This window comes from Macaca thibetana, chromosome 18 (assembly GCF_024542745.1).
Source record: "Macaca thibetana thibetana isolate TM-01 chromosome 18, ASM2454274v1, whole genome shotgun sequence".
Taxonomy (NCBI): Eukaryota; Metazoa; Chordata; class Mammalia; order Primates; family Cercopithecidae; genus Macaca; species Macaca thibetana.
In genome coordinates this window covers 52,483,208-52,508,092 of record NC_065595.1, presented here as the reverse complement: position 1 = coordinate 52,508,092, position 24,885 = coordinate 52,483,208, and the positions used below count along the sequence as shown (strand labels likewise).

At 37.2% G+C, this 24,885-nt stretch overlaps 1 protein-coding gene across 1 annotated transcript in view; it reads right to left on the bottom strand.

Annotated features, from left to right (window-relative positions):
• The window catches only part of CDH2 (cadherin 2), a 229,792-nt gene that overhangs the window by 174,166 nt on the left and 30,741 nt on the right, over positions 1 to 24,885 (bottom strand). The window lies entirely within an intron of this gene.

The following is a 24,885-nucleotide window of genomic DNA, read 5'->3' as shown; positions in this document are numbered from 1 at the left end:
ATTGTCTGTATTTGTATCAAACAACTCCCCTTTTTAATGAAAAGCTTATGGAAAGCAAGACTGTTTCTATTCAGTGTTGTACTATGGTATTTGTACACAGCAGGTGCTGCCTTTTTTCTCCTAGGAGTTTTCTTTTGGTTGTCCCTACTCATTATTACACACCAGCTTTTGTAATGTTCGGTATTTCAAAAATCTTCTTTTACGCTATTAGCAAAGTCAACATAAATTAAGTTAGCTAAATTAGGTTTTTCATTTTATTAATTATTGGACTCCATGGTAAAGGGTGGGGTGGTGCTACGTAATTGGAAAAATTCCTTCTAAGTCTAGAATTCTATTAGTCTTTGATCATACAAAATATGGTTAATGGAAAAACAAGTTAGTGTGAAGATTTCTAATTATAAAACACTAAGAAATAAACTCTTTAAATCACGACCGTATAAGGTGATTCCATCAAACTTTCTTAAACATAACTCTTTTAGCAGAGTAGAGGTACTTCACTCTTAATGCCTAAGAATATAAACACTGATTGCCTATGACTATAAACATTTTCTTAAAACGTTTAGTAACTAAAAGAAATTCTCCAGTGGGCCTCACATGAAACAGTCTTGTATTAAAAATGAGTAATTTCTAATTAATAGGACAACCTTTATCAAGATAGATTTTTCTAGTAAAAAACAATCTCAAGACAATTTCAGATCATGATGAAAGTTTGTGAAAGATGTATTAAGATACGGTAGCCAACAAGGTGACAAATTGTGTTTTAACACTTTTTATGTAAGAGATCAATTTTCAGGCCTCAGTTCTGCTTATCTTGATACAAGTGTTAGAAAGCTGATATCCCAAATACTCTAAAATACTACTCCAAATATACAAATATTTTTAAAGATAAAAACTGCTTAAGTCTCACTAAGAGCAAATCCTGAACTAAGCATAACAATTCAGAAAGTACAATATATTCCAAAGTGTTTTATTCATGCTGCATACAAATGTATCTGTAGTAAAATAAGAGTTAACAGATCACCTCTCAGACGCTATGATTATCCATATACTTTTGATAAGCATGCTGCTAACCTGCAGGCATATTTTCATAAAATGAAGAATTTTATTCAAAACCATTTAGCAGCAATCATCTCATGTGATTAAGTCACAGATATTAACTGAAGCAGTATTTTGCTAATACTCAATTTTTCTTTCTTGAATCAAATGATTTCTGTTCACTCATTCTTCATTACTAGAGAGAGGACAGGTTTTTGGATGAACCCAGCAGCAAGCTCTTTTCAGGTTTGTTTGGAGGGGGTTCAAATGCATTGCTCCATCCTGGCTAATAAGAAGAAACCTCAAACATAATTTTGATTGTGCTTTAGAAAGAAAAACAGACACCTTCCTACCCTGGCAGTGATGCTTGGAAGGGAATTGAAGCACAGACTTCATTACACTATATTGATCTCACTAAATAAAGGGTTCTGAATTTATTGATCAGCTCAGACTAAACCCCTAACTGTTTGCAAGACCATGCATGATGTGAAGCCCTGGTTCACTGAAGAAGGAAGAACAGAAAGCACTTTTGTTCTCAGGCAGCCACAGAGCAGCAATTTACACTAAGTAGTAGATTAACATGATTAAATAATAGACAGCATTCAGTTACAGAATGGCGGGAGGTGGGGGAGATAAAACTTACGTTAAATTCAAGGATTTCCCAATTTTAAGAATGATATAGTAACAAGTGAAAGGTAACACTACCTTTAAAAGAGGAATATTTTATTTTCATGTTTCTAAGCAGAAAAGCAATTTTGTCTCTAATACAGTTGTTTCCTTCAAACCCTGAAAATATGCCTGTAGTGATTTTTTTTTAAGTCTACACAGCAGTTTCTTCCCCACCCTCGTCACTTTCACTGACTGCTAAATGATGCATACAGGGAGGGGTAAATCCAAGATTAATTTTAAGGTTCATTTTGTACATCTGCTCATTTTCATTTTCATTTGGAAGGACATTATTTTCTTTAGTCAAACTCAATTCTCATTCAAAAAAAGCCTGAATGTGCTGCGAGTTGATCTTATTACAATAAAATATTGCTGCCAAAATTTACAGCAGGCTTTTATCTGAGAAAAGGGAAAACCACACCCCTTTCTCCTGCTTTTCAGAACACAGGCCAAGCATGTGTTTCCCCACTTCTGTTAGCGCCCATCTTTACACATGCAAAGCCTTCTCAATTTTAAAACAAACAAGAAAGCCTAGCTGTTTTTTCTAAATACTGGCCACTGGAACATCTCCCAAAAGGCTTTCCACCTAGTCTTTCACATTCAAGGACTTACATACTCTGATCTACTACTTCGGTATCTTGATATTTAAAAGAGAAGAAGACAACTATTTTGTATTCAACCACCGCATTAATTTTTCTATTTCTTAACTCTTTTCAACTTAAAACACATAAAGTAATTGGTTTCAGTCAAGAGGGAGAAAACTCTAGCCCAGGAACTGAATTTAAGCTTGAATGCAATCCAAATACGGGTTTGGCCACTAAATAGCTGTACAGTGTGGTATCTTCAGCAAGTTGCTATGCCTCTCAGTTTCAAGATATGGAGTACATGCTGCCTGTTCACTGGGTTGGTTCTGACATTTTACGATAATTATTTGAAAACAGCATTAGACACAAGTATGAGTTATTTTTTAAATTGCGTGGGATTTAAATGCTAACATCTTTATGTCCACTTTATCAGAGAAGACTATAGCTGTCACAAAGACCTTATGTACTTTTTAGTTGAGGAGGGAAAGGGGAGAGACTTCTACTTTACAATTTACGTTCCAGTATATGAGGCATTAGAAAATGTTTAAGTTCCTTCCTCTAAAGGTCAAGAAGACAGAAACTCACTACAGATGATCCTCGACTTCTGATGTGATTGCATTCCAATGAAACTCACTGTAAAGTCAAGAACTGTAAATTGAACCATTGTAAGCCGGGACTGCCTGTACATTATTACACAGTCATTAATTCACTTAACCAATATTTACAAAGTACCTAGGATGAATAATACATTAAGCAATGTTGCTGCTTAATACAGCAAGAACTAATGTAAAAACTAATATCTGCTGGCAGTGATTCCAAAGGCAGAGAGGAGATGGAATGGAGTAAAAAAAAAAATTTTTTTCAAAATTCAATTTCTTTTAAAAAAAAAGGAGGCCAGGATGAAGTAGAAATGTATTGGAGAGGGAAAAAATGGCGAACCTAATCCAAACATGTTTTATAAGAATGGACTTCCACCCTAACATATTCATGTTTTACAGTAAACATTAAGTATAAATTCACTTGATTTAAGAAAATGCTTCATTTTGAAAAAACTGGGTTAAAAACCCCTAAATCATCATAATGAGCATTTACTTAGCATTTACTAGTGCTGAGCTTGTTCTAAGCCCTTTATAATATTAACTCATGTATGCACCTTAACAGGCATGTGAGACAGTCACCATTAGTATCCTCAGTTTTCAATAAAGAAACTGAAGGGGTTAATCTCAGGTTTCATTTACAATCCAGAGATCACTACTCCTGATTACAAAATACATCATATATAAGTTTACATTTAAGAAATATTTTGGCCGGGCGCGGTGGCTCAGCCTGTAATCCCAGCACTTTGGGAGGCCGAGACGGGCGGATCACGAGGTCAGGAGATCGAGACCATCCTGGCTAACACGGTGAAACCCCGTCTCTACTAAAAACTACAAAAAATTAGCCGGGCGAGGTGGCGGGCGCCTGTAGTCCCAGCTACTGGGGAGGCTGAGGCAGGAGAATGGCGTGAGCCCGGGAGGCGGAGCTTGCAGTGAGCCGAGATTGTGCCATTGCACTCCAGCCTGGGCCACGAGCGAGACTCTGTCTCAAATAAAAAAAAAAAAAAAAATTTTTTTTTTAAAAATATTTTAGGATGTACAAAATACACAATGTGATTTCATCATTTTCCTCAATTTTGAACTGAAAATAGTATAAAAATGTAGAAATATGAAAGCTTACCTTATGTATAGTGTTTTTACAGGAAAAGAGTCTATGGTCAATTGCATTATCTAACACTTTGAACTGCTGGACAAGGGTTCACATTTAAAGAAAAACAGGTGATATTTAATGAAAATGAGACTGTTAAAAGTTTACAGATTATTTATTCTAGAGGAAATACCCAGATGTATATGCTTTAAAACTGATCAAATGTTCTTATTTTGAAGATTGCTATCATTATAAAAAAAATAAACTATAGATATGCATGACTGTTCGCTATATACTATTACCAAACAGATATATGGAATAACACTTAAATAGATTAATGGCGCGAGGTGGGGGACGGTTAATATGGCTACATCATAAAACTTCCAAAAACCAAAGTGAATTATTTATTTAGAACATAGCACGTAACATATCCTAGCTTAAGAAAGATGGCATATGGCCTTTGAAAAAATACATAATCTTCTATTTACTCATTGGGTGCTTGTTCAAACACCCTAGCTTTACTCTATCTGTTTACTGAATCCCTTTAAAATATATATAAAATCCACTCCAACTGGCTGTGATGATAATTAAGCTAAGTAATACATCTAAAACCCCGAGACATTATCTGGAATTCATGCAAATTTGATATACTTACATAAGTATAATAAAATAAGGTCAGGGGGCTTCCAATCTCTCATCTACAAATAATTAACTTTGAAAAACAATAATAATTTGGGGTAAATTGCTCCAATTTTCCATTAAATAAAGAGAAGGAGTGCCCGCTATCCATCATTTGTTCCAAACATTCATTGAGGGTGCTGTGCTTGACACAGAAGATAGACATGTGACTGAGATACAGGCCATCCAGGCAGAACTAGCAGTCTGGTGGGGAAAAGTGACTTTCTAGAATTGAAAGGTGGACAGAAGGGACAAGTAATCTCGAGAGAAACCGATCAGAACATGGAAAGACATGACAATGTGATCACATGTGCAGCGGGGACGCATCAATTAGGAAGGGTTCCGTGTGACCCCAGAATGTCCAGAGGGACGGTGAGGCAGAGATGCTGGAGGGGTGCTCCAGAGGCAGACCCAAAGGTCCCACTTGGCCAAGCAGCTGGACTTCCTCCTCAAGCACTGTGGAACCATGCATGAGTTCTTAAGCAGGAGAAAGACGTGCTATCTGCTGTGTATAAAGAAACCAAATGGAAGACAGCTTGGAGAAAAATTGTATTAATTTTAAAAAATGATGAGTACTGTGTTATTTATGAAATCACTTTATTTTGTAGAATGAAAACTAATTGTCAAATCATCCTATCCACCAACCTGATTTAGGGGAAGTAATACTAAAATCTACCTGGCTTTTCTCCTAGTTCCCACAGGAGCAGTTACGGATTTAGTGGATGGATTCAACTTCCGAGTGGCTTGGGAATGTATAAGCTTCCCCCAATAACAGCAAATTCAAATTCTGTTAGCCATAGTGACAGGTTGTTCCAGCCCTATCTGAAACTGGGACGCAGCCATCAGCACGAGGCCCTGCTGCAAAGGGAAAATACTTTCCTTATCGTGGTGCAATGGTTAAGTCAATTTTCCTATGCAAAAATACATTTAAGATTGCAGTTAATGTTCCTAAAATAATGCTCATTTCACTTTTTAACAAGAAAATCTATTAACTGAACACCAAGGCTGATTACAATATAGCAATTTAAGCCATGACCAAAAAAACTGCAAATACTTATGAATACAACTACATCAGAAAAACACACAGTTTATTACGGCTGGAGGTAGGGGTGCCCAAAGGTCTCCAAGTCCTTCAAGGCTATTTCAAGACGAATTCAAATAGAAAACTCTTTCATAAAGGGACACAAATGTGTGACATTTCTGCCTGCATTTTATATATATATACATAAACTCAGCTAATTGTATGGTTAACATATTGTGAAGCTTTATGTGCACAGGCATCAAAGTACATGGGTAATACTAGCCAAGAATGACAGTGGTCAAATATTTTGCAAAGTTAACCTATCAAATATTAACCAGAAATCCTAAAAGAATGCTCAGTGGCAAACAGTTTAGATAACAAATAAAAAGATAAAGGGATGATCAATGACAGGTTGGCTGTCATCCTGGGACACCTCCCACATTCCCAGGACATTCGACTAAAGGAAGTGGTTAAAATATGGTTAGTATACCACTAACAACAAAATGAAGTCTATGGCAACTTGTGATCACACTTTTTAAAAGTGTATTATAAAATTCCTTGTCAGTTTCTCAAATGTGTAGTGAAAGTGAAATAGGTCACATCAGAATACATAATTATGTTCTGAAAAACTCTGAATTTGGCTAAGTCTCATAATCTCATCACTTATATAAAGTCATAGATTCTGCATCAATAACTCTAGGTGTACAATATTGTCTGTGCACCTAAAATATCAGATATATGTATATGTATTTCTAATGATGTGGCTACTGTTCAAAAACTAGTGACTGTTGACAGGGCACAGTGACTCACGCCTTAATCCCAGCACTTGGGAAGCCTCAGCAGGCGGATCCTAGAAGTTCAAGACCAACCTGGGCAACATGGCAAAACCCTGTCTCTACAAAAACACAAATAGCAAACAAACAATTAGCTGGGCATGCCTGTAGTCCCAGCTACTTGGGAGGCTGAGATAGGAGAGTAGATTGAGCTCAGAAGGTCAAGGCTGCAGACAGCCACGATCATGTCATTGCACTCCAGCCTAGGAAACAGGGCAAGATACCGTCTCAAAAAGTTTGTTCAACTGTAATACCTAAAGTTTTGTTTTCATGTGCTTCAGTAGCATTCATGAATTAAGGAGCTAAGTGAACGCTGGGTTTAGCATTCACCCCATGATTAATGAGGCTACTTTCCACAGGACACAAAAACACAAACAGGATGCACTCAGCCACACATGCAACAGGCACCCTATTTATTTTTTTCTGGTAGATATGCCAATGGTACAAACCAAAGGCCTATTTGAATTGCTTTTTTGCTTACATTTGAAAGTCAATATGTAAACTACTTTCAGATGCAACCAACAACAGGCCACACCCATAAGATCTAAGTACATCAAACCTTCCTATATAGTTTTCAGATATATCCCAGTCCACTCAAAAGAATTAGGCATCTTATGCTAAGTAATTTTTACCCCTGATATATGCAAACAGGCCTTAGAATTGCTTTGTGTGATCTTCTGGTTAATAGCTACTCCACTGAAAATTATAATCTGTCTTTCAAAATATCATTGAGTCCAAAGGTGATGCATTGCTAATGCTAAATTATTTTTCTCTGAAAAAACTTACTTCCATCAGTCTGGTATTTTTAAATCACAGCTGTAAAATTTTAAATTCGCAAATAAAACATAACCACCTGCATATAAAAACCTATCTATAATATAAGCCATCACACTTTGTGGTAACTGTCAAAAAATATTTGAAAGGAGTTTGCCTTGATATATTAGGTAAACATGAACCAAAATATCAAAACTTTATTTTCCTTGATGAAAGTCCAGCTTATGATTTCCAAAGCAGATGAATATCAGTTAGACTCTAGGCCTAGCTACAACTTGGAAAATACAAATAAATAACTTATAAAAATTGGGCCTGCGTGGCTCAGACTGGTAATCCAAGAACTCTGGGAGGCCAAGGTGGGAGGATTGCTTGAGGCCAGGAGTTCAAGAACAGCCTGGGCAACACAGTGAGCCTCTGTCTCTACAAAAAATTAAAAAATCAGTTCGGTGTGGTGGTTGCAAGTCTGTATTCTCAGCTACTCGGGAGGCTGAGACAGGAAGATCATTTTAGCTCAGGAGGCTGCAGCTGCAGTGATCTGCGATCATACATTTATCTCCAAAAATTAATTAATTAGTTAATTAAATGTTAAAAGACTGAATGACTCTACTGTCTATGTCCCAGCAAACATAATTTATAGATCTTTCTTATTTTTTGGACATCTAGAACTATATAAGAAAGGTGTTATTAGGCCAGCAAAGCAGAATTGTTGCAATAATGTGACATTAAGCACAGTGTCCCTGCTCTGCTACCTGCTTAGCAGAAGAATGAACCTCTCTTGTCTTCTGTTTCCATTTGTAAAACAGATAACACAATCACCATGCCTATACCTCACAGATGATTGTAGAGCATAAAGAAACTAATTCACATAAAATATTTTCATATCTAGGATACAGTTTTCATAAATATTAGTCAGAAGCATCGTGATCATTTTGTAGTTGGCTCAGGACTAACAGAAGGACTCTGGGCATGAGCAAGTCCTGGCTGGTCATCAGACGTCCACACTGCCACAGGACAGACAGAAACGCTTCTGAGAGACTCAGGGGCTAAGTACTCCCTCCACCCAAGAAAGCAAGGAGGAGGCAATGCTTTTCAAAGTGCAGACAGCAACACATTATTGCTATAATTTAGAAAGGAATGGGGTGGAAAATGGAGTGTATCACAGTCAAAAGTAAGTCTCCCTATGTAAGTGTAGTATCGTGATGTAAAATGTATTTCTGACATAACATTCTGACAACTACTGCTCTGAAAGACATGGGCATATATCCACTCCAAATCAGAGACACCTGCGAAACCATCGTACCAAGCCTAGCTGGGATGCAGAAGCCAGAATTCACTGGCACAAGTCCTGAGAAAATGGAGCACATCCAGAGGCGCGCATGGCTGCTGAGCAGGCCTCTTCCAGGGAGCCCTGCGGGAGAGGATTTGGGCTCTGTCCCCAGTGACTGAAGTTGAAAACTGTGTTACCTCCTTAGGGGCACAGAGGGCTGTAATGCTGCCAAGACTTGCTGAAGTGGAATTAGACTGTGAGAGCAATCACCCCTCTTTCAAAGTGGTCTAGAATAGTAAAAGGATTAAATTTCTATAGGAGGGTGAGACTTAAGTTTTGATAATCCCAAGTTTTGATGAGGTACCCTTGAAAAAGCAAGAGTTTATTAGAAATTTAGAATCAGACACCACATGCATGGACACACACACACTCATCCATTCAATGGAATCTTTATTTTTATTGATGAAAACAGCTCCTTACACCATTTCCTCGGCTAACCAGACATAACCAATAAACAGTTCCAAAAATCCGAGAGAGCAAATGCCATGTAGAACCAATAAATACCACATAATTTGTTGGTAAAATAATTTACACCAAAAAGGGCAAAAAAGGTATTTTAAGATCTTCAGTATTTGAAAGTTATAACTCCCTTAGAAGTTTCATCTGGTCTATTCACAAATCCAGAATTACATCATCTTGATTTTTTTTTCAGAAATACTAATACAACTGCTAGGAACTAAAAAACAATTCTCAGATAGTAAATATTGTGTCAGTTTTTAATAATCTAACACTCTGAGTAATTGTTATACCCCAACTTTGTGAGAAAGAGGCCACAGGAGTAAAGAGGTAGCAAGGTCTCTGTGCAAGCTCACCATGGGTTTTTATTGACACCACCTTCCCTCACATCTGGGCAAGTTACAGAACATTTGACAGAATCTTCACACAGAACATCAATCACTGTGGTGGTGATTTTATATTAAGATCTGACCTAGAAAAAGCCCTTGATTTCTTTTCCCTGTACTCTCCATCTTGTATTTTTATGAGAAAACCAAAATATTATGGAGGACATTTAGAAGAAAATTGGTCCATTTTGAGAGAGGGAGAAAATTAAGGATAAAAGACAGAAGATACTGTTCAAAAAGCATTTGTGGTGTGTGTGTGTGTGTGTGTGTGTGTGGCCTGAAATAGTGTGATCCTACAGCTCAGTTAAAATTTCATCTTACCTACTGTTTTCCACTAATTCGCAAGCTAGCATCCCATTCCCATCTTTCTAAATTACTTAAGCACGTCATCAAAAATATTTCCATACTATTCTCTGCAATAGATATTACTCTCCTTCATCTTATTTAATAAACATCCAAACTTGTGTTCACACTCATTTAAGCTATCAATGAGTATCAAAAGGCCAGGATTCGTCAGGCATTGTGCTAGGCATTGGGAATACTGGGCAAATGTGATACCATCCCTGCCTTACGAAGGTGACCTCATCTCAGGCTCAGCGGAAAAGCACAGCAGTATGGACCCCTTGATCAAAAAGAAACACCTTTTATTTCTCTCTAACGTGATACTTCTCCTTTCTGGCCTTAGCCATGTACACTAGCCTCTCATTCCCCCAAAGTTATGCAGTCTGTGCTCACATCCTCACTGAGACCTTCACTGAGACCCACTGTCAGTTAGGATGCAACTCACTGCATGGAACAGAAACTCATCTCACGCTGCCTTACACAATCGATGGTGCTTATCAGCTAACATGACTGGAGGCCCAGGGATAGGAAAAGCTTCTGGATTATATTAATTCAGCAGCTCAATAATTTCATTAAGGGCCAGTTTCTTTCCTTTTCTCCACTCTGCCTGGAAGTGGATGATTGACAAGGATTCTTGAGATTACTGGCTTTCCTGTCTCCAGTCAAGGAGGGAGAGAATCACTGAGAGAAAGGGAAGGAGGTGAGGAGGGAAGGACAGAAGGGGGCAAAAGACAAAGGCAAAGGGTGGGAGGGAGCAACAATTCCCTAAATGTGATCTCCCTGATCCAAAGGGGTTATGCTACAGTCAGAGGAACAGGACTTTGAGGCCTCACCCCTAGAACCAGAGGTGAACTTAGCCCGTCCTAAAGCTATGGATGGCACAGGAGCAGCAGGGAGCAGATACCCAAATATTAATTTAAAAAATGAATCTCAGGGGAGACCACCATAGTGTCCACTATGCAACTGATTTCACACAAAATGTTATTCACCGACTGCTTATGGCCTTTAAAGTCAACTTCATCCTTACTGTCCTCTCCCAAGTCCATAACTGCTTAATTCTCCTTCATACGTCTAGATAACTCGCACCCTATCAGCCAATTCTAATTCTCCCTCTGGCACTCAAGCATCCTCAAGACTTGGTCTCACCAAATAGTTCAGATTTGGGGAGAGTATTCGCCAATTAAAATCTTCCTCCCATGTCAAACAATTTCACACACATTCTCCTTATCTATCTCTCTTCCTTATCCATCCAAACTGCCCTTCTTGAAATCAGCAATACCTGTCTGATCTGGTTCCTCACTTACTTTGACTTTCAGGCAAATCCTATGGAGACAGCATGTTATGTCACAAAAAGAACAAGAGAGGAAATCCCACAGACCATTTGCTAATGATATGCTTTCAGTAAATCACTTTAAAACTGTTTACATCTGAATTTCCTTACCTGTAACACAGGATTACCACTTTTGCAGGGCTGAAAACTAAAGAAAATTTATAATAAGAACTTGGCAAGCCGGGCATGATGGCTCACACCTGTAATCCGAGCACTTTGGAAGGCCGAGGTGGGTGGATCACGAGGTCAGGAGATTGAGACCATCCTGGCTAACACAGTGAAACTCAATCTCTACTAAAAATACAAAAAATTAGCCAGGTGTGATGGCGGGCACCTGTGGTCCTAGCTACTCAGGAGGCTGAGGCAGGAGAATCCCTTGAACCTGGGAGGCGAAGGTTGCAGTGAGCCGAGACTACGCCACTGCACTCCAGCCTGGGTGACAGAACGAGATTCTGTCTCAAAAAAAAAAAAAAAAAGAACTTGGCATATACAAGTTGCTTCATAAATAAAATCTATTATTACAGAGCCATGAAATCTCATTTGTTTTCATGGAATTTTTGTTGCTTTCTAGTGCTCTCATATGCTAGCTCTTAACAACAAGTATTCTGGGGCAAAAAGAGGATTTATATCTTTATATCTGTATTTGTGTCTATTCAACTGCTGGCCCCTGTAAACTGCAAAACCGTGATGCTGCTTCATGAGGGCTATATTTGTCTTCTATCATCATCCATAGGAATGTATTTCTGGGTCAGGCGCAGTGGTTCACGTCTGTAATCCCAACACTCTGGGAGGCCAAAGCAGGAGGATGGCTGGAGCCCAGCACTTTGAGACGAGCCTGGGCAATGTAGCAAGACCTCATCTCTAAAATAAAAATTTAAAAATTAGCGAGGCATGGTGAGTCACGCCTGCAGTCCCAGCTACACAGGCAGCTAAAGTAAATCTTCAGCTTGAGGCTGCCATGAACAATAATGGTGTTACTACAGTCCTGACTAAATTAAAAAAAAAAAAAGAAGACTCAGGAGACTGAGGTAGAAGAATCAGTTGAACCCAGGAGGCAGAGGTTTCAGTGAGCCAAGACTGTGCCACTGTACTCCAGCAGCGACAGAGCGAGACTCCATCTCAACAATAATAATAATAATAATATTTCTTAAATAGAAAACATTCGTGGCTTAAAGTATGTTGGGTAGATGGTTGATGATACCAACTACCTGTCCCCTTCCCCCAACCTTTCCCCCACAAAAAAGAACTAAAAACTGCTCAGAACCCATGAGGGTTAAAAAAGATTGAGCAGCCAGACAAGGTGCCTCACACCTGTAATCCCAGCACTTTGGGAGGCCAAGGTGGCAGGACTGCTCAGCTCAGGAGTTCAAGACCAATCTGGGCAACATGGCATAAACTCTGTCTCTACAAAAAAATTAAATAATTAGCTGGGCATGGTGGTGCATGCCTGTAGTCCCAGCAAACTTGGGAGGCTGAGATGAGAGAACGGAATGAGCCCAAGAGGTTCAGGTTGCAGTAAGCCATGTTTGCACCACTGCACTGCAGCTCAGGGGACAAAGCAGCCATGTTTGCACCACTGCACTGCAGCTCAGGGGACAAAGCAAAATCCTGTCTCAAAAAAAAAAAAAAAAAAGTGTTCAGCAGCAGGACCAAAACTTGAGTAAGTGTGCACTTACTGACATCTCAGAGAAACCAAGCAAAGTTTTGTGATCGTTCTTGAAAAGAGGATGGGAAAATGAATGTGTGCCCTGACTAGCAACACGGACTTTAAAAACCCAGATAAGCAAGTGAGTACTGGCGTGCAGAGGATGGGAAAGTGGAAGGCACCCAAAGGCTCGATCAAAAGCAGCTGTTCTGAGAAGCGCCGACGTCATGGGCTGGAGGGAAAGGGCCCTCCACAGTGGACAGAAGTGAGAACACAATAATCCAGACCATGTTCGGCTACGTATTCATCTCATGATTCTAAGTGAATCACTTCAGCTCCGTGGACTCAGCATTATGTGAAAATAGAAATGCCCCCTGTTCTACCTGACTCATAGGGTGTGGGACAGCTAAATAAAATTTATGAAATTGCTCAAGAAGTATAACATTCTATGCAAATGTAATACATTTTAAAATAACCAATCTAAATGGCAAAGGTAAAGCGTCTCTTAGAAATATCAAAGTATCACTGCTGAAATGGCCACGTGCGACCAGACAGATGATCTATCAACAGACAGCCAAATGAAGAATGGATCTGTTCTTCATTTCCTATTTTTTAATCATTGCTTAGGAAGTAATAAATTATAATTCTTGTTTGAGATGGGTTAAACCCTTAGGACATTTACATATAAAACTACGACAATGGGGTACCAATATGAGTTGAGAATTCATGCTCTCTACTAATCTGTTAATCATTAGTGAGTGAGAATACCATACCTTAGGTTTATCAGTTTGAGTAGTTAGTGTGAGATTATCCCATAAGGGACCATTTTCCTACAATATAAATGCAATGAGATGCTTTAATAAATTTGTCTTTTGCATCAACATAGATGACAAGTCAACAAAGATGCCATACCAGATCTAAGTGACTGAACTGAAGGAATAATTGCATACATGCATAAGGTGAAAATCTGAAAGATTTAAACTCACAAAGAAATTAGGAGGACAAATATTCATCTGTGTTGAGATTTTTCTCTGGTCATTTCATTAAGGTGGCCCATTATTTTTTAAGCCTTGAAAACCATGCAGAAATTCTACAAAGAGACATTTAAATTTAAATGATTGCCACAAATTATGCATATTTTCCCCACTACCACAACTAGTAATTGATAGCTGGGCACTAGCATTTTCCAAGGTAATACACAGTGACTTATTTACACAAAACATAAAACAAGTATCTGTTGAATGAATGAATGTACAGAATATAAAGACTTCCCAGAACCTGAGAATTTCCTTATCAACATTTTCTCAAATGCACAATACATGCCAAATCTGAGAATTCTTAATCTAAAGTTAACTTCTGAAATGAAAGACAAAGTAATAATGAACTGGCCCTGACTTACAAGGTTTCGAAATACAATCCAACAAGTTGCTAAAGTCAAGAACATCAGGAAGGCCATCTGATGTCAGAAGAAAATCAAAGGCAGTATTTGTCTTTGTCAAAAATGTCCATGGTCAGATGATAACATCAGCAGTTTAATGAAGTGGTCAGGAAGGAGGAGCTTTCAGGTCCAGGAATGAACTGAGAAGTACAGCTTATGGGCCATGTTCTTTGCTGTAAATTTTTTTTTTTTTTTTACCATCAAGTAAAGTGAAGAATCTTCATCACGATTTGTCATTAAACACGTTTATCAGAGTTTACTCACCTCCTTATTTGAGCATCTGGTGAAATAAATATTCAAATATTTAAAAACAAACAAAAATGTACCAATAATGTATACAGACATGTTCTGATCAATTGTTAACATGAATAAAGGTTTCTTCAGTATCTGTTTTAGATTATGGTAATGTCTACCGAAGGACAGAAAGTAGACTTCTATAAACAGACAAGAAAGAAGACTTAATTTATAACCTCCAAAGTACAACACCTCCAAAAATCCATCTAGACTAATATGGTTGACTAAAAACAGAGTGAACATAACTGAAGATAATCTGTATTTCTGTCGTGGAAATGCACACTAAGGTCAAATATCTAAGTATAGTAGGAAATAATCTACCAGAATCACTTGGAATTCACTTGAGAAAATACATTTCTTAGGACCCAGATCTCAAACTCTGGATGGGGGCCCAGGAATCTGCATTTTAACAAGCTTCCCCTGAATAACTCTTAAGCACTCTAAAATTTGAAAACCAATGCTATTGGGTTAGAAGAATTAAAACATGAGGACTTTGAGTTATTTCCTACACTTTTTAATACAGAACACTAGAAAAAAAAAGTTGAACTGGAAAAATAAAGGCATATAAACAGCATAAAATCAGGTAGCAGTCAATTTAAAAGTTGGTACAATTAAAATCTGATGAGCGCATATGTTGAAGGGATATTTCCTCACACGATGAAAACCTTCAATTGAGGTGAAATAATGCATTGTTACAAAGAATGACTGGCTCTCAGGGAGGTGCAGCGGAGACTGGCCCGGGTATAAAGACACACATCTTCAAAAGTGGCTGGCGCTCTTAGTTTCATTCTTCATACAACACAGAGTATGAATATTAGCATCAAAGATGATTCCATTTGGAAAGAAGTCTAAGGGATATCTTTTTTAAATGACAGGAAAGCATCCATAAAAAGACCTTAATCCACATTGAAGAGGGAAAATTAATAGATCGAGCTGTTGGTGACTTTCTCCCTGTAAGTGAGCAAATCCCAACCAGAGTGATCTACAAAAGATTTAACAATGAACAATTAAAAAAGCAAACTTTAGACTCTTGCAGAGACACAGTTCAAAACACAAAGGTATTAAAGGCCAAAGGAAAAAAAAAAAAAAAAACCTTGCTCATTACGTCCGAACACCATAAGGGGTATATCTTTGTTCTATGCTCTATAAGTTTAGGAGACAACCCTCTATTGATATAAAAGTCCTCAAGATGAAATGGACACTCTTTAACAACTATAGATGTTCTTTAGTAAGATAAATACATTCTTAGAAATATATAATTTTTATTTTTTTTTGTTAAAAAGAAGAAGATGCATTTTTCAGGAGAGATTTAAAGCAGTCATAACTGGAATGATCTAAATCCCATTACTTATACCTTCACATATCTGCAGTAGGCCTTTTCTCCACTGCCTGGCATTAAGAATTCTATTTTAAGAAAATCATAGGCCAAGAATTAAAACATCGTCTTAACATGTGTCTTAAAGTTGCTGTAGGCTGAAATTCATGGACTAATTTTTGTTCATTTAATGATTTAAAGAATCTGTGTGTGTGTAGATGTGTGTGTGTGTGTGTGTGTGTGAGAGAGAGAGAGAGAGACAGAGAGAGAGCATCAGTTTGACAGCTTATGTCATCTAAAACTTGTTGATTTTATTGTATATCCCTTTCTTCAAATGAGGATTTAAAATAAGTACTGGCATTAATTCCTAGGGCTATTACGTGAGTGGGTTGTCAGTGGGGTCTCCAGATAATGTTGAAGCTAGGACCTTAAAAAAATCAACCGAAAGGTCTAACATTTATGTTCAAAAATCAATTTTACAAGTGTAAGATGGTAAGCAGTTTGTCTGAAAAAAACACCCAAGAGTTTTAGTTAACCACAGACTTAACAGGAGCCAACAGAATGATGTAGCCATAAACAAAGCCAAATCCATTCTGGGCTGCACTAGAAGTCCTGCATCTACATCAAAGGCAAGAAGAATGCCTCTGTAGCAGGCATCGAGACCCACAAAGCATTGAGCTCAGTTGTGGAGGGAACCTCAGTTTCCTCTATTTGAAAGGGAAGACTAAAGAAGAATGCTGAAACATCACTGAAGAAATTGTTTGATGTTTAGCCCAGTGCAGGGCAGATTTAAGGAGCCAAGGTGATTATGTTCAGGTATTTGAAGGATCTCTAGAACACAAGTTCCTATTACAGAGATTTTGCTTGTCTGCTGACCACTATTGCCCAGTTCTTTGAGAAAGGCCTGGCACATGATCACCATTCAACATTACTTGTTGAATAAAGAAATAATAAAATGAATGACTTCCGAGAGTAAAAGGATATACTTGCTCTGTGTCACGCCAAAGTCACCAGTGGGTAAAAATTTTAGAAACGTATGCTTCAGTTAAACTTTTTAAGAAATCACTTTTTAACAGTGAGGGCGCTCCAAAGATGGGGAAGACTTGGTAAAAGAGCGATCTCCTCCTCTTTAGGGGGAAGGGAGTGGCAGTAGTATTCTTGCAGAAACTGGAAAACCATCTGTCAAGGATGCTACAGCAATGAAAATGCTGTTTACATCATTGAACACCACAAGGCTTTCATTTTTATCCTCTCTGCCATTTCTGTAGAGAAAACCTTCTGCTGACATAAAATCAGCAAGATAAAATGAAGAGTTTTTAACTATTTTAGGAGTGACTCAACAAAATGTGTTAGAGTGGTTCTAAAAATGCAGGTACATAAAAACATCTGCGGGATGTGTTAAAAAACGCAGATTTTTGAAACCTCCTTGATCTTAATTCTCTAGCCTACTCGATGATATTGTCTTAACAACTGTCTCCCCTCTTCTGCACCATCACTTTTTCCCTCCCCACTGGATTCTTTGACCTCATTACACAAACACATTAACTCTCACCTTCAAAAACAAATAGCCTCAGTTGACTCCACTTCTCTTACCAACTACCACCCAATTTCTTCTTTTTCTCTTAATGAAAAATTCAATCTGTATCCAGACTGAGTTTCCAGACTCCACCTGACTGGTGAACACACTCAAATCAAGCTTCTGATCCTTGTCCTGAACAGTTTCTATCTAAAACACCGGCTGCCTCCATGTTGCTAACTCCAGTGGTGACTTCTCAGTCCTCATCTGAGTGGACCCTTCCATAGCATTTGGCACAGATGATCACTCCTTTCCTGTGAAACACTCCCTCACTTACCTTCTAAGACATCACACCCTACTGATTCCTCTGCTACCTCACTGATCGCTCCTACTGAGCCTCTATTGTTCACCTTAACTCTAACTTCCTAACACTAGAGTTCTCAAAGTCTTGATATGCAAACTGTTTCTTTTCTTTCTTAGGCTTCTCCTCCTCACATTCAGCTCCACAATGATTTTATTACCCTGTGTCAAGGTTTTACTTACTGTTTGTAGATTGAGTACTCCCAACTCTGTAGCCAAGCCCTTTCCACAGAACCCTAGACTCATATCCAAATGTCTTCTTGACATCTCTGATCTTCATCTCAACAGATTCAAACCAAGCTCCTGATCTGTCCTATCAGTCAGTCACATCCTTCCCAGTGCTCAAACGCCACATGAAGTCATCCCTGAATCCTCCGTCTCTCCCACATACACATTCAATCCATCATATTCTGTCAATACTATCTTCAAACATATTCAGAGAATGAAATTAGGCCTCTTCCTAACACTATATACAACAATTTTAAAAATAGATCACTTACCTAAATATGAGTGTTTAAAAATACAACTCTTAGAAAAAAATATAGGGGTAATTCGTCATGACTTTGGATTTTGCAATGGATTCTTAGATACAAAATCAAAAGCAAGAGAAACCAGACAAAAAACAAGTTGAACTTCATCAAAATTAAAAACATCTGTGCATCAAAGGAAATTACCAAGAAAGTGAAGAGACAAGTACTATGGTCTGAATAGTTGTGTCCCCCTACATTTCTACATAATGTTGAAATCCTCATTAACAATGTGATAGTATTAGGAGGTGGAATTTTTGGGAGGTGATTAGGTCATGATGGTTCTACGCTGATGAATGAGATTAGTGGCCTTACAGAAGAGGACCCAGAGAGATTCCTTGCCTCTTCTACCATGTGAGGTTACAATGTGAACATGGCCATCTGTAAGGAAGCAGGCTCTCACCAGACACTGAATCTGCAAGCACTTTCATCTTGGACTCCTCAGCCTGTAGAACTATGAGAAATAAGTTTCTATCATTTATAAGCCACCCAATTTATGGATTTTGTTGTAGTCCAAAAAGACTAAAACAACCACCTGTGAAATGGGAGAAAATATTTGTAAATCATATATCTGACAAGGATCTAGTATCCAGAATATAAGAAGAATTCCTACGACTCAAAAACACAAAGGCAAGCAACTCAATTTAAAAACTTGACAAATAATTTGAATAAACATTTCTCCAAACAAGATATAATTTACATACATATATAAATAATGTATGTAAATACATTAAATAAATACATACATACATATATAAATAAAGGTATGAAACATCATTAGTCATTAGAGGAATGCAAATCAAACCACAATGAGGTACCATTTCACACTCACTAGGATACAATCAAAATAAATGTAAAATAAGATAACAAGTGTTGATGAGTATGTGGAGAAATTGAAATCCTTGTACACTGCTAGTGGGAATGCAAAATGGTTCACATGCTGTGAAAAACAATTTGAAAGTTTCTCAAAAAGTTAAAGAAAAACATTAATAATTAATTCCTCAATTCTACTCCCAGGTATATACTCCAAAGAAGAGAAAACAGGAACTCAGAAAAGTATACATATATATATACACACACAATGGAATACATTCAGCGTAAAAAGGAACAGGGTACTAATACAAGCTAGTATATGAACGAACTCCAAAATACTATGCTAAATGAAAGAAGCCAAACACCAAAGGTTTATGACACCACAGAGAAGGGAAATCAGAAGGAAAATGCTTAATGACTAGAGTGTTTTCTCTTTTTTACTTTGAAGTGATGGAAGCATTTTAGAACTAGACAGAGGTATGGTTGCTCAACACTGTGAATGTACTAAGTGCCACTATACTGTTCACATTAAAATGGTTATTTTATGTTATATGAATTTCACTTCAATAAATTATTGTTTTTTAAAGTTCGGAATCTAATCCCTTCTTCTAATTCCACTGCTACCACCTTGATCCACACCACCTTCTCTCATCAGATTATTATTACCATCAGATTATTACTAGGCTAGTAATAATATACCTGGTCTCCCCTCCTCTCTTGTCATTTTGCTCTTTCCTCAACACAACAGCCAGAATGATCCTGTTTTGAAAGTCAGATCATGTTTTACCGCTACAGAAAGCCTTCCAATAGATCATTAGCTCCTCATAGTCAAAGCCCCACTCAAAGTGGCCCATGACTTACCTGACCTCACCCGACCTCAGACACGTTTCTGCCTCAGGCCTCTTGCATTTGCTGTTAGAAGCTTTGCAATGCTTCTCCCTTTAATATGTAAGGCCCTTGAACCATCACCAACATCCTTGAACCATCACCAACATCAATTCTTACTCAATGGTATCCTATGCAATGACATTTGCTCTGACCACCATATTTAAATGCAAAAGCACACATTCTCCCTATTTCTCTTCTCTGCTTTATTTTTCTCCATAGCATTTATCACCATCTATCATTCAGTACATTTTACTTATTTAATTGAGCTTCTTTTCTACTTCCTATTAGATGTTTACTAGAAAGGATAAAGAGTAACGGCCTCTGTGATCTTAAAAGGACAGGTTTTAAACCATTTGGGTGTCTGCTTGCTAATACGTCTGTATGCATGCAATGATAGATGTGGAGCTGTGACGTGCTTTCTTAAACACGTATCTCCTCGTTCCAAGTTTGTAAGGGAGAAGATCTCAGCTAGTCCAAATTACTGAAGGCTATGAAGAACCACAAAATGACTTTATAGAAAAGTGACCACCCAAACTGGCTTATCTTAGTTTGCTGCACTGCATTAAGGAAACTAGACCTAAAATACATCAAAAGGGATATAAAAAATTCCAAGTGTTAAATAAGTCTAAATGATTACAGTGAAAATAAGGATTGAAATAGAAAAAAAAAAAAAAGTATGGAAAGTTCTTGGTTCTTTTATTGATCTTATCATATATTCAATTATTTTTTTAAAAAATAACAAACAAAAAATACCCCAAGGTTTAAAAAACTGTCCTCAGCCCCTGAGAATGTGCAGGATGAGAATTCATTTTTTCCTCCTTAGAGTTTATCATCAATATCCGAGAGAACAATCTCTGTCTTGGTACCATTTTCCACAATCAACTGGAAATTGTAAAGCGCAAGGGCCTGGCTGGCTTTATTAACAAGATGTTTATAAACCTACCTTTCAAATATTTTAAAACATTTACACATTTGATAACAAAAAAGATGTATAAAAATAAAAAAAAACACACAAAAACAAAAGCCATGCGCTCATTAACAGATAATTCAAGTCTCTTTCCCAATTTAGTAATACATCATACAAAAGTATTCATATTATTAAAATATAGAAGAGTTGTACAGTTGGATAGTCCTACTAAACTAATAAAAAGTACTTCAGTTCTGTTATCTTAAGATCCCATACTGCAGCTTCCTCTGACCACATTAATGTAGACAAGCCTCAATCAGTAAGCACACTAATCTAAATCAAATTCCATCTAGTTGAAAATAATCATCATGTGCTGCCCAGAGATGGTGAGCATGAATGGATTACTGAAAATATTCATGGTAATTGCAGGTTGCTATTTATGTTGACCAGATTCAGAGGAGTTTACTTAGAGAAATATCTAAGCATGCAGACCACCAATGCTAAACACACAGGAATATCACTCTTGACATCTACACGAAAAACAGCCCAGGATCCTCTCTGCAATGTCACAGTGTGGTTGTTATTTCATAGTGTTAGATACACTGCTAGTGACAAAATGAAAATGTATGATTGCAGTTATTTTATTTTCAAGAAATATGCTACCACAAGAGGTTTTTTTTTCCCTAGTCAGTGGAGTGTAAGTTAAATATTAAGGACTATGTATTATCTTCAAAAGCCCCAGGTTCTTCTGCTTGTAAACAGGTGTGCACAAAATACTAACAGTGATAATAATTGAAAGATGCTTTTTAATTATATGGAGTTGCTTAACATATTCCCCAATTCCCAAACACATCTAGTTAACACACAACTCATGGTGGTAAATGGGGAATAAAGACCTGCTCTAAAATAAAGTGGCAATAACACAACTGGATATTTAGGCTGGATCCCTTCTCTGTGTTATATCATAATAGTTTTTTATCATCAGCATCATCAGAACTAAATTAGAAATCAGGAAACCTGGGTTCTAATTCCAGATCTGCTGCTGACAATTTAAAGAACCACATAATCACATATACACCATGGAATACTATGCAGCCATAAAAAAGAATGAGATCATGTCCTTTGCAGGGACATGGATGAAACTGGAAGCCATTACTCTCAGCAAACTAACACAGAAAACCAAACACTGAATGTTTTCACTCATAAATGGGAGTTGAAAATGAGAACACATGGACACAGGGAGGGGAACACCACACACCAGGACCTGTCGGGTGGTGGAGGGCAAGGGGAGGGAGAGTATTAGGACAAATACCTAACGCATACAGGACTTAAAACATAGATGACAGGTTGACAGATGCGGCAAACCAGCACGGCACATGTATACCTATGTAACAAACCTGTACGTCCTGCACGTGTCCCGGAACTTAAAGTAAAATTAAAAAACAAAAAACAAAAAAAACAGAGCTATATAATCACGGGAAAAGCCTATAATCTCTGAGCTCTAATTTGCTTATTTTTAAAAAGAAGATTTTGGCCATAAATGCTTTTAAAACACAATATAAAAATGCAAGTAAAAATGACTACCTAAACTACTGAAATTGATCCTAATTTATAAAAGCAAATATATATATATGCCACGGGATAAAAACGGAATGACTTTCACCAGAGGGGAAAGAGCAAAATGACAATACATTATGAAATTAAATGGTGATGAGGATGCTGAAAAGAACATACAAGCCTTGTAATGAAGAATGCTACAAAATGCAAAGAAAAAAGATACTGTCAAACTCTACATTCCCTTTGACCTAGTAATTCTATTTTTGAACACAAATTCCCCCCAAAAAAATTCCTAAAGAAAAATCAAAGATCTCTAAAAAGAATCTCCATAGCAGCACTATATATAAGAGAGGAAAATTAGAAACAACCTGTATGTTCAAAAATAGAGGCACAGTTAAGCAGAATCTGGTTTTGCTAACAAAATGGGACAAAGGCCTATATAGCCATGTTTTAAAATACAGAACTATCTTCAAAGAGTGGATGTATTCATGTGATATTACATAAAATGTAAAAGTTGATCACAAAACACCCTTTTTATGATTTCGCAAAAACCACACGGTTAAAAACTAGAAGATAAATGGAAGGGGTACAGTTAGTTCTTTGAGTTTGTTATTTTGGTAAAATTCATTACACCAGCAAAAAATAGAAGGGAAATGGGGAGGAGAGAATGCTCTTTAAACCACAGTCCAGTTTGCACATTTCATGCTGCTTCTATATAATCTTCTACCATGACAAATATCAACTTATGTCTCTACCTTACATTCAATGTTCTTCAAGCATTTTCGCAAAGATTATGTTAATTGTTGGAAAAATAATCAGCGTTCATGGCACCAATACACCCACATATTAAACTTCTATACAAAGTCTAGTGTGTCAGATGTATCCTATGAAAGTATATTGTACATATTGGTGAGCCATTGTCATACTGTCCCCATATGCCATCAATGGGAAATTAAAGGAAGCATCCAGAGTTAGGAGTTATGATTCCAACAGGGTCTTGGACTCTAAAGTCAATCAATATATGGTAGAAGATGCTATGACGTAAATGCCTTGGGAAACTGTCACATACCTCTTATCTACAATTACTGCTTTCCTTCAACACTTATAGGCGACAAAATCATGGCAAAAGTCATCACTCTGGTTGGCCTAGCAATATATCCCTTTCAGTTGTGGCAAATATATAGTACATGGATTTACTGCAGTACACAGAATTCACAGATATAATTATGGTGTGGTATTTGGCTTCAGTGTATAGCTATAGCATTGGATTATCCTTCTACAGACATAAAAGGTAAAAACCTAGAATTATCCTAAGTAGCAATTCTCCAGAAGAAACATTAACTGGAGATAACACGCTTGTGTTGAATAGAAATGCTGATGTTCCACAAAAGCCTGTGTAAATTTTCTTCCTTCCAAAAAGTTGTTTTTTTCTACTAATCAATATTTTAAACAGTATGTTTCGAGCTTTAAGATGCTGGTATCCTTTAACATATTCTGAGAATGATAAAGAAAAAAGTAATGGTGTCATGTGAGAAACTGTCAAAAAAAAAAAAAAAAAAAGGCTAAAACCTAAAATTGGGAACAAGTGGATATAGCAAAACTGCAAAAATCTACCACAGACCATTATACATACTTTTCTCAGTGATAGCTAGAGCAGAAAGTAAAAAATATTTTCAATCTTTCACATTTACAACTTTAGCAAAAATCCTGTTTCTAGTTATCCTAAAAAGACACTGGCAAAAAGCTATGTCCAATTTCTACTGTTACCAGCATTATCTAATAATGTGAAAACAAGCTATCATTTTCAAAACTATTCAACGTGCCAAAGTAATTAATCTTAAATCAATGGTTGCTAGTGACACACCATGTGTTTACTTGTAAACAACAAATTATAAGCTTTTAGAAAATGAAATTACCCATTTAAAAATGAATCTCAAAAATATGCTGCAGAAACGCAACCAATTCCACTTTTTGTTATCTGTCTGAATTATTCTACAGAATCATATCAATATATTTTATACGCATTTACAGGTCATACTAGTTCTAGGGTGCCAAGTAATAATTTAAAGATTTAAAGAAAATGGCACACACACAGAACTCCAAAAGCCATATTAAGTTAAAGAAAGGCTGTACACGGATTTAAATTAAACCTCCATTACCCACCAGATGAGATAGCAATTCAGTGTTGAGACAGACTAACTCAAACATTCACCCATTAAAATACCAGGTAATGAGGCAGGGACAAGAGCATGCCTTAAAAAAATTAAAAATCAACTTCAGAAAGATAGCATAGGCGTGAGCAAATCCTAATTTAAATAGAAATTAAAATAAAATATAACCTGCACCCAAGAATGTTAGTAGCGAAGAGGCCATTTACATTTCAAAGTCCTCTGTCTATGGTAGTCTTAAGTACTATACCACTAAGGTTTGTCAGTTCTGTGGAGACACTTCAATTAAGGCTGTGTGGTAGAGCTCTGTGTAAATTAATTAGTTGAGGTTACACAGATTTT